The 10,125-nt window shown below is 39.7% G+C and overlaps 1 protein-coding gene across 1 annotated transcript in view; it reads right to left on the minus strand.

Annotated features, from left to right (window-relative positions):
• The window catches only part of LOC121380581 (polypeptide N-acetylgalactosaminyltransferase 5-like), a 51,728-nt gene extending 51,559 nt beyond the window's left edge, over positions 1-169 (minus strand). The window contains exon 1 of the mRNA XM_041509460.1: positions 127-169. The gene's annotated coding sequence lies outside the window, so the exon portion shown is untranslated. The remainder of the gene's footprint in view (positions 1-126) is intronic.
• Between the last annotated feature and the right edge of the window lie 9,956 nt (positions 170-10,125).

A 10,125-nucleotide genomic window follows, 5' to 3' on the forward strand; every position in this document is an offset into this window, starting at 1 on the left:
GGCGATGCCGGAAAAACAAAAAACAAAAACAAGAACAAAAAACAAATAAATAACCCCAAAATAAAGAAACCCTCACAAAAACCCCAACAAAACAACAAAAACAAAAAGAACACAACAAACACACACCTTTGAATGCCACTTCGATTTCATTCCGTGTATAACAAACATTGCCGGAAACATAACTATGACGTCAACAATACGATGACGTTTCAATATGGTTATGGACGTCCAAGTTGCGCTACGTACATTATCCTGGATTTAGCTTTAAGTTCAGAAATATGTGAACGGTAGCGCTAGGTGGTGTCTATGAGCATGTTTAACGTGTACAAGGAAACTACTAAATTATTTGGTATATATTTATATTCGAGATAGCAAAGCTGTCAAAACGGTCGTCTGCTATTTCCGTAATATTGTACAGTGTGGATATCACCAAGACAGGTCAGTGTATTTATTATATTATCTTTGTGAAATATCTTTAAAATATTTATTAGTTAAATAATAGTATTATCAGTTACTAATGAAGATATATTAATAATTCAGGGGCGGATAAAAAAAATTTCTAGGTACGGGTTTAACGTTTAAAAAGAACAGCTATAGTAAAAAGTTAAAGTTCCTTTTGTTTAACGACACCACTAGAGCACATTGATTTATTAATCATCGACTGTAGTATTGGTATTTTTTAAACATTTAGTCATAGAGAGGAAACCCGCAACATTTTTTCATTAGTAGCAAGTGATTTTTTATATCCATCTGGCATAGACATGATAGCACATACCACGGCCTTTGATATACCAGCCGTGCACTAGCTGGAACGAGAAACAGCCCAATGAGCCCATCGAAGGGTATCGTTGGTGGGTCCATTCGGCTATTTCTCGTTCGAGTCCGTGCACCACGACTGGTATATTAAAGGTCGTGGTATGTAAAAAGGCACCTACAGCATCGAAAGATATTTTCTGCAGCATTATTACGGCGGTCTTCCCCAGAAACACAGACTGACAAACACATTAGGGGAGAGTGGGGCAAAATGGCCACCTTAAGCTTTCAATCAATATTTTTCCATCATGATGAACTGTACGAACTCGGGTCAGTGTGTTTTGTAATCTTTGTTCACTAATAAATGTAATGACCCTTGGAAAATAGAACCAAAATTAACCATCAACTGTTGATAAGCAAGAGAATTTTTTTTGCCTGCTGGGCCATTTTGCCCACCCCATGTGGCAAAATGGCCCACACCATTCGAGTAACATGGCCCATTCATGATAAAACATTGTGAGTGGTCAAGGAACAAACTGCAAATATAATTCTAATTTTAAAAACAAGTTTTATCCTAAAATTAACACACAGTACATACTAGTACAAACCTTTTAGGAAACAACATCGCACCACCCCCCACCCCTCCACCCCGCTACATGAAACATCAATTACAAAATGATAACATAGAGATCAGAATGTCCTTGTCCTCTCGTGGTAGCCTACAAATCAACCTGTGCTCTGACGGCTAACGTAATTTGTTGAATCAATGATTGTTTAACAACAAAGACCACCCTGGTCAAACGTTCCTTGTCCTCTCTGCGAATACAACTGTAGTCTTTTTAAAAAAATATTTTGAAATGAGGTGATTGTCATATAACACACAGCAGAATTAACAATGTTCTTATACCATAGATCATGTAGCCAAAAGATGAGGTGCTGATGACCTCAAGAAACATGATTATGCACATGTCACAAACAAACTCGTCATCATCACTGTCAACACCTGCACAATGATCATGTGCCCAACGTCTACAGGTAGTGCACTAGATCCACCTTAAGCATGCTGTATGCTTCACTGTAGAAAAGGCAAAAGGTTTCATCGTCCTCAGATTCGCTAGAATCTGGTTCTGGCGGTGCAATTTCAAGGTGCTTCCCCTTGCCAACCTAGCAACTTACAAATGTTTGCTATAAATGATGGACGGCGTGGGGTCAAATGGACCCTAGGCCATTTTGCCCCAGCAAAAGTGGGCCATTTTACCCCACCTACGATTTTGATACAAACATGGCCACATGGGAAATTTTACAAATCGGGCAGGAAGTTTAAGCTGTCATTTTTGGTCACTGATTTCTATCAAAGAAGCATGCAATAACATTCAAACTTGTGAGTATAGGGTGTCACTACAAACACACTTTCCTCAGATACCTACCGATAGATCAGGTGTGGATGGAATATGTCATCTCAGACTGTGCAGGGATGAGCATGTACAGCCACCGCCGCCATATTGTTACTGCCTGCTGTTGTGCAGAGGTATAAGTACTATGCTTGTCAAAAAGATGGCAGCACTGGATGGCTGGGATTTCGGGGGGGGGGGGGGATATTACCCGAGGGAGCCATTTTGCCCCACTCTCCCCTGCATGTCTTCCACCACACCCTAAAACGTTCTTGTATTTTTGGGACACTTCGAAATTCCTGGGTGTACACCCCAATATTCTCCCCTTGGATCCGCGCCTGCAAATAAAAGTAATTCATCATGAATACTAGAAGTCTTTATTAAGCGAAAATAAAATAATCAAAGGAGTATTCCACAACTAGAATGTCGAGCTTGTTGGTTTGTTTTCTCTTTTTTTTTTTTTCCTTTTTTTTTTAATACTTCCTATTTGTAGGGGCGGGACACAGCCGGGTGGTAAAGCGTTCGTTTGGTGCGCAGTTGGTCTAGGATCGATCTCTGTCAGTGGACCCACTGGGCTATTTCTTGCTCCAGCCAGTGCATCACGACTGGTACATCAAAGGCCGTGATATGTACTACCCTGTCTGTGGGATGGTGCATATAAAAGATCCCTTGCTGCTAATAGAAAAGAGTAGCTCATGAAGTGGTGACAGCGGCTTTCCTCCCTCAATATCCGTGTGGTCCGTAACCATATGTCCGACGCCATATAACCGTAAATAAAATGTGTTGAGTGCGTCGTTAAATAAAACATTTGTTTCTTTTTTTCCTATTTTTAAAATAGAAAACTGCATAAACAAACCAAAACAATGGGTTTCTTTTAGTAGTAATTTACAGTGTAATATTAGGCTATTCATATATGACAAACGGGTCCGCTAGGTTCATATTTACACCCTCCCCGGGGTTTTTTTCCATATAGACGACATATTACAATTAGTTCCGCGTTGAGCCTACACAGACGTCGACTATGTAATTTGGTGTTAACCTTTTCTTTTTTAAAACATTTAGAAAACATAATGTGCAATAACCAGCGTCAACGAATAATGATAGTGGTGACTCAAGGAAGCGCCAAAAATGGTATATTTGTTTTATTAAGTTGTCAAGTAAAATTGTTTTTTAATTACCACAAAAATATATATTTTTTGTTTTCAAATGTTCACCAGTTGCTAATCTTAAAAATGCATTCTCAAAGTTATTGGGAATATGAATTTTTTTCTTCCTATTAATAAATATGTATATTTTTTATATTTTGCTTTAAAGATGTCAAAATTAATATTTTGTTTTTAATCGTCTATGCCCCTTTTCAATATATGGTTTATGAATTATGGCGGTTTAGATCGCAGGTAAATTGTTGCTATAAGTTTGCCCAAAATAAGGGAGCCCAAATTAAGTAGAAATATGCTAACCTCAAAACATTTCAACTCAAAACCAACAAAATTTTAAGCTGTAACTAGATTACAATAATTTGAAATGCATTTTTGAATATGTACAACTCTTAACCAGCTACAATTAACATTACTGCACTAACAATACCTTGGTGTGTTCAAAAGAGCCAAAAACAAAAGCCTGTTGTGTCCGAATTAGTGAGATCTAAAGGGTGTGTACTACCAAATCAAATCCCATAGACGACAATAGTAACACATATGGCTAAAATTCCTACCTGCAGCGTATCAATCGACATAAACGCCACGGATATAAATACTACCACCCTCACCCTTAAAGTGAATCAGAAAAAATGGGTGTCAAGCTGTTCATTTCTGAGATAACGGGTAGCGTCTATGACTACCCTAGTTCCGCACAAAATTCGAGTATTTTTTTTTTACAGGTATCCCATACATGTTTCAAACACAACGCTACTTGACATAGTGGTACTAGATGAAATAAAATTGCATATATGTTTTGCCCAGATGAAACTTCTATATCAAAAGTTGGGCGCACCTCCAACTTTGACCCAGACGGAAGTTATTTGGGTTAGTACTACCTATATACCAACTCTATATTTGAATTCAGTATCCCATCTGTGTTGCAGGTGAGTTCATGTTGAAGTAAAAACTTTAGTCAATTAAATTATTTTGATTGTAACTCTTTTTTTGTGGGCATATAAAGCATGTTTAAAAAAAACAGTATTTTACAAGAAAAATTAATAAATTGTTTTGGTAATTATGCAACTTTGAAACTTCCCCTTTAAGTAGACTCAACTAGCTGTCTTGTCTAGGGTCTTAAGAACGCTGAAGTTGTAACTGACAATGTGCACAAAAATGCATTAAAATAACCTTACTCTTAGTCCTGTAATTGCTTGTGGGCATATAGAGCAAGGTATATTTTTTATGTTTTACAAGAGAAATGAATAAATATATTTAGGTAATTATGCCACTTTGAGACTGGCCCTTTAAGTAGACTCAAATCACCGTCTTGCCTAAGGTCTGAAAACGCCGAAGTTGTAACCGTCAATGTGCATCAAAATGCATTAAAATACCATACACTTAGGCCTGCCCGTATGATTTGGAGGAGCACAGCTTGCGGGACATTTCTCAATTAGTTGTGGTAATGACATTCTTCAAGTTGACAGCTCAAAGAAGTATCCCTGCCTAGCTTGTGGAGATTCGGATTGGTTGTTAGATATTACAAATGGATTAGGCTTTTTTTCTCCACAAATTAACGATAGGTTTGTTTTTTCACTTGGAGATGGCAAACGCCAGCAGTGAGAAGACCACGTTTTTGTCAGAAAATTCAGAAGTGAACTTATGCTGCTTCGTATTCCAACACTCGTGTCACGGCTTTCATACATTCCGGTCGTGATAAGCACAATTTAAATTAATTTTCCATTTTCCATTTTTTTTCATTTTCAAATAGCGAGTGGTATGAACAGACATTATATCGGGAAGGAGGAGAGGTGGGAGGGCTACCTTGTCAGGGTTTTATCAGCTATGTTTCTAGACTCTGGAAGGATTAGGGAGGGCTATTTAATGAGGGTTTTATGAACTATGTTTCTAGACTCGGGAAGGATTAGGGAGAGCTACCTTGTCAGGGTTTTATCAACTATGTTTCTAGACTCGGGAAGGAAGAGGGAGGGGTACATTGTCGGTGTTTTATCAGCTGTGTTTCTAGACTCTGGAAACGAGGAAGGAGCTATGCTTCTAGACTCGGGAAGGAGGAGGGAGGGCTACATTGTCAGTATTTTATCAGCTATGTTTCTAGACTCGGGAAGGAGGAGGGAGGGCTACATTGTCAGTGTTTTGTCAGTTATGCTTCTAGACTCGGGAAGGAGGAGGGAGGGCTACATTGTCAGTGTTTTATCAGCTATGTTTCTAGACTCGGGAAGGAGGAGGGAGGGCTACCTTGTCAGGGTTTTGTCAGCTATGTTTCTAGACTCGGGAAGGAAGAGGGAGGGCTACATTGTCAGTATTTTATCAGCTGTGTTTCTAGACTCGAGAAGGAGGAGGGAGGGCTACATTGTCAGTGTTTTATCAGCTATGTTTCTAGACTTGGGAAGGAGGAGGGAGGGCTACATTGTCAGTGTTTTATCAGCTGTGTTTATAGACTCGGGAAGGAGGAGGGAGGGCTACCAGGTCAGGGTTTTTATCAGCTATGCTACCATACTAGGGAAGGAGGAGGGAAGGCTACCATGTCAGGATTTTATCAGCTATGTTTCTAGACTCGGGAAGGAGGAGGGAGGGCTACCTTGTCAGGGTTTTATCAGCTATGTTTCTAGACTCGGGAAGGAGGGGGGGGGGGGGGCTACCTTGTCAGGATTTTATCAGCTATATTTCTAGACTCGGGAAAGAGGAGGGAGGGCTACATTGTCAGTGTTTTATCAGCTATATTTCTAGACTCGGGAAAGAGGAGGGAGGGCTACATTGTCAGTGTTTTATCAGCTATATTTCTAGACTCGGGAAAGAGGAGGGAGGGCTACATTGTCAGTGTTTTATCAGCTATATTTCTAGACTCGGGAAAGAGGAGGGAGGGCTACATTGTCAGTGTTTTATCAGCTATATTTCTAGACTCGGGAAAGAGGAGGGAGGGCTACATTGTCAGTGTTTTATCAGCTATATTTCTAGACTCGGGAAAGAGGAGGGAGGGCTACATTGTCAGTGTTTTATCAGCTATGTTTCTAGACTCGGGAAAGAGGAGGGAGGGCTACATTGTCAGTGTTTTATCAGCTATGTTTCTAGACTCGGGAAAGAGGAGGGAGGGCTACATTGTCAGTGTTTTATCAGCTATGTTTCTAGACTCGGGAAAGAGGAGGGAGGGCTACATTGTCAGTGTTTTATCAGCTATGTTTCTAGACTCGGGAAAGAGGAGGGAGGGCTACATTGTCAGTGTTTTATCAGCTATGTTTCTAGACTCGGGAAAGAGGAGGGAGGGCTACATTGTCAGTGTTTTATCAGCTATGTTTCTAGACTCGGGAAGGAGGAGGGAGGGCTACATTGTCAGTGTTTTATCAGCTATGTTTCTAGACTCGGGAAAGAGGAGGGAGGGCTACCTTGTCAGTGTTTTATCAGCTATGTTTCTAGACTCGGGAAAGAGGAGGGAGGGCTACATTGTCAGTGTTTTATCAGCTATATTTCTAGACTCGGGAAGGAGGAGGGAGGGCTACATTGTCAGTGTTTTATCAGCTATATTTCTAGACTCGGGAAGGAGGAGGGAGGGCTACATTGTCAGTGTTTTATCAGCTATATTTCTAGACTCGGGAAGGAGGAGGGAGGGCTACATTGTCAGTGTTTTATCAGCTATATTTCTAGACTCGGGACTCGGGAGGAGGGAGGGCTACATTGTCAGTGTTTTATCAGCTATGTTTCTAGACTCGGGAAGGAGGAGGGAGGGCTACCTTGTCAGTGTTTTATCAGCTATATTTCTAGACTCGGGAAAGAGGAGGGAGGGCTACCTTGTCAGTGTTTTATCAGCTATATTTCTAGACTCGGGAAAGAGGAGGGAGGGCTACATTGTCAGTGTTTTATCAGCTATATTTCTAGACTCGGGAAAGAGGAGGGAGGGCTACCTTGTCAGTGTTTTATCAGCTATATTTCTAGACTCGGGAAAGAGGAGGGAGGGCTACATTGTCAGTGTTTTATCAGCTATGTTTCTAGACTCGGGAAAGAGGAGGGAGGGCTACCTTGTCAGTGTTTTATCAGCTATATTTCTAGACTCGGGAAAGAGGAGGGAGGGCTACCTTGTCAGTGTTTTATTATCAGCTATATTTCTAGACTCGGGAAGGAGGAGGGAGGGCTACATTGTCAGTGTTTTATTAGCTATCTAGCTATAGGAGGGGGGCTCTAGATTAGCTCGGGAAAGGAAAGAGGAGGGGGGGCTACATTGTCAGTGTTTTATTAGCTATATTTCTAGACTCGGGAAAGAGGAGGGGGGGCTATATTGTCAGTGTTTTATTAGCTATATTTCTAGACTCGGGAAAGAGGAGGGGGGGCTACATTGTCAGTGTTTTATTAGTGATGAAATAAAACTGAATATTCCTCTTTTTTTTGTGAAGCGATGCTAAAATCCCCAAATTCAAAGCCATGGGCGTCATTCATTCATTTCAACTTATTTTTGTGCTTATATCCAATTACGGTTCAAGCACGCTGTCCTGGTCACGCACCTCAGCTATCTGGGTTGTCTGTCCAGTACAGCATGGGCGTCAAGTGAAATTTGAGAAATAAAACCCTCTATGTATGACGTAGTGGAACATTATCTATTAATTGTATAATACAGACACAATACGAAATTACTAAAAGAATTCTTGGAATACTTAGAGGCTAGAAATGTAACACCAGTCAATGCGAAATTGCTCAAACGTATACAAATGTGCTCTAGAAATCAGTCCTGTGTACTTCTATAATATAGTATTATTCTATAAAATGAAAAACCAGTGCAGCTTTGATTGCAATGTCCAATATAGTATTATTCTACAAAATGAAAAACCAGTGCAGCTTTGATTGCAATATGTCCAATATAGTATTATTCTATAAAATGAAAAACCAGTGCACCACAACTGGTGTATCAAATGCCGTGGTATGTACTACCCTGTCTGTGCATATAAAAGATCTCTTGCTGCTAATCGGAAAGAGTAGCCCATGAAGTGGCGACAGCGGGTTTCCGCTCTCAATATCTGTATGGTCCTTAACCATATGTCTGACGCCATATAACCGTAAATAAAATGTGTTGAGTGCGTCGTTAAATAAAACACTTCCTTCCTTCCTTCTATAAAATGAAAAACCAGTGCAGCTTTAATTGTAATATGTCCAATATGGTATTATTCTTTAAAATGAAAAACCAGTGCAGCTTTGATTGCAATATGTCCAATATAGTATTATTCTACAAAATGAAAAACCAGCGCAGCTTTGATTGCAATATGTCTGTCCAATGAATCGACGAACGTAAAAAAACCCTAAACAAAAGTCATGGATGTTATCCGAAGTGTAAGATCGATAAACAATTGGCAGTAGTTGATGTCAGAGAATTACCGCTACTGAAGCTAATAATAACGGATGACTATTACTTCAGATAGGGGTGATTCTGTATGACAGTGCAAATTATCCGGACTTATTAGATCGATGGCGAGTCTTAGTTTGATATTCTCCACTCCAGTAGTCCATTCGTTATTCCGGATCCCGTGTCACAGACTACCGTCATACATGTCATCTTCCGAGCGAGACTCAAGGTTATTTAATTCCATTTATACCTGTTTTTGTGCTTCTGTCAAATCAAGGTTCAAGCACGCCGTCCTTGGCACACACCTGAGCAATTTGGGCTGTCAATCCAAGACAGTGGATTGGTGAAAGAAAAGTTAGTGTAGTGGCCTTACACCCACCCACTGAGTCGTTAAGCTCGTTTTGAGTTGGAGTCGGTACCTGTGCCGGTGTAAACGGAATGCAAGTCCGTAGGAACAGTTGTCTGACCGGACTTAATCTCCTAGGAATATAGGTCCTAGGTCTAATATACCTAGGAATGCATGTCCTAGGACTGACGTTCCTTAGAAATACTGGTCTGACTGCCAGGATATCAAGTCCGGGCCGGACTTGCATTCCTGGACAAACAAAATTTAAGTCCGGTCGTACACATAAAAAATAAATTATAAATGTAAACAAAACGAAAAACAGTTTCCGTTTTGGTTTATTTAATTAACTTAGGATACTAGCGCCTCTATTTAAATGTTTTCTGTTTATTCCAATATTTTCCATTTATATCATTTGCAAGAGTTTGCAAACATTTTGTTGACCTTATTACATGAGCAGAACCAAGGTCTTTATTCATTGCGTATTGTTCCAACTAATAAATGTTTAAACATTTAAAAGTAACTCAAAAACATTTTCCATAATTCGAAGCATATTAGTACTCGCAAATAAGTATAACTTGCTCATATGATATACCAACACAATTATCTGTTAGACATTATATACTGGTATTTGATAATAATAATAATAATAATAATAATAATAATAATTTACCTATAAAAATGTGATATTTGCGTTATATACATTATCTTGTTATTATATAATTTTAAGTTTGTACCCTTTTGTCAATAATGTTGCAGGCGCGTGTACATAGGGTGTGGGGTGGGGTGACGTGTTCTAAACACCCCTATTCAAAGCAAATTTCTAGACCTCTCCCCTGCATAGCTTTACTGAACATGTGCCTGCTTTGTCAATTTTGCTCATTTTCAAAAATTAATTTTGTCTAACATATGACATATCAGACTCTAGCCTCTATGATATCTTAGTCCCAACAAACCATACCATCGATAAAAAATATGTCCAGAGGACTAGGAATACTAGGATTGAAAGCCCTGTGGACTAGGAGTACCAGGAATAAAAGTGCCACGGACTTCCATTCCTCGGAATGCACGTCCCACAGACTTAAATTCCTAGGGATACAGGTCCCACAGACTAGGATTCCGAGGAATGGAAGTCCGATCGGACAAAGATTAAGAATA

Source organism: Gigantopelta aegis, chromosome 9, assembly GCF_016097555.1.
Source record: "Gigantopelta aegis isolate Gae_Host chromosome 9, Gae_host_genome, whole genome shotgun sequence".
Classification (NCBI taxonomy): domain Eukaryota; kingdom Metazoa; phylum Mollusca; class Gastropoda; order Neomphalida; family Peltospiridae; genus Gigantopelta; species Gigantopelta aegis.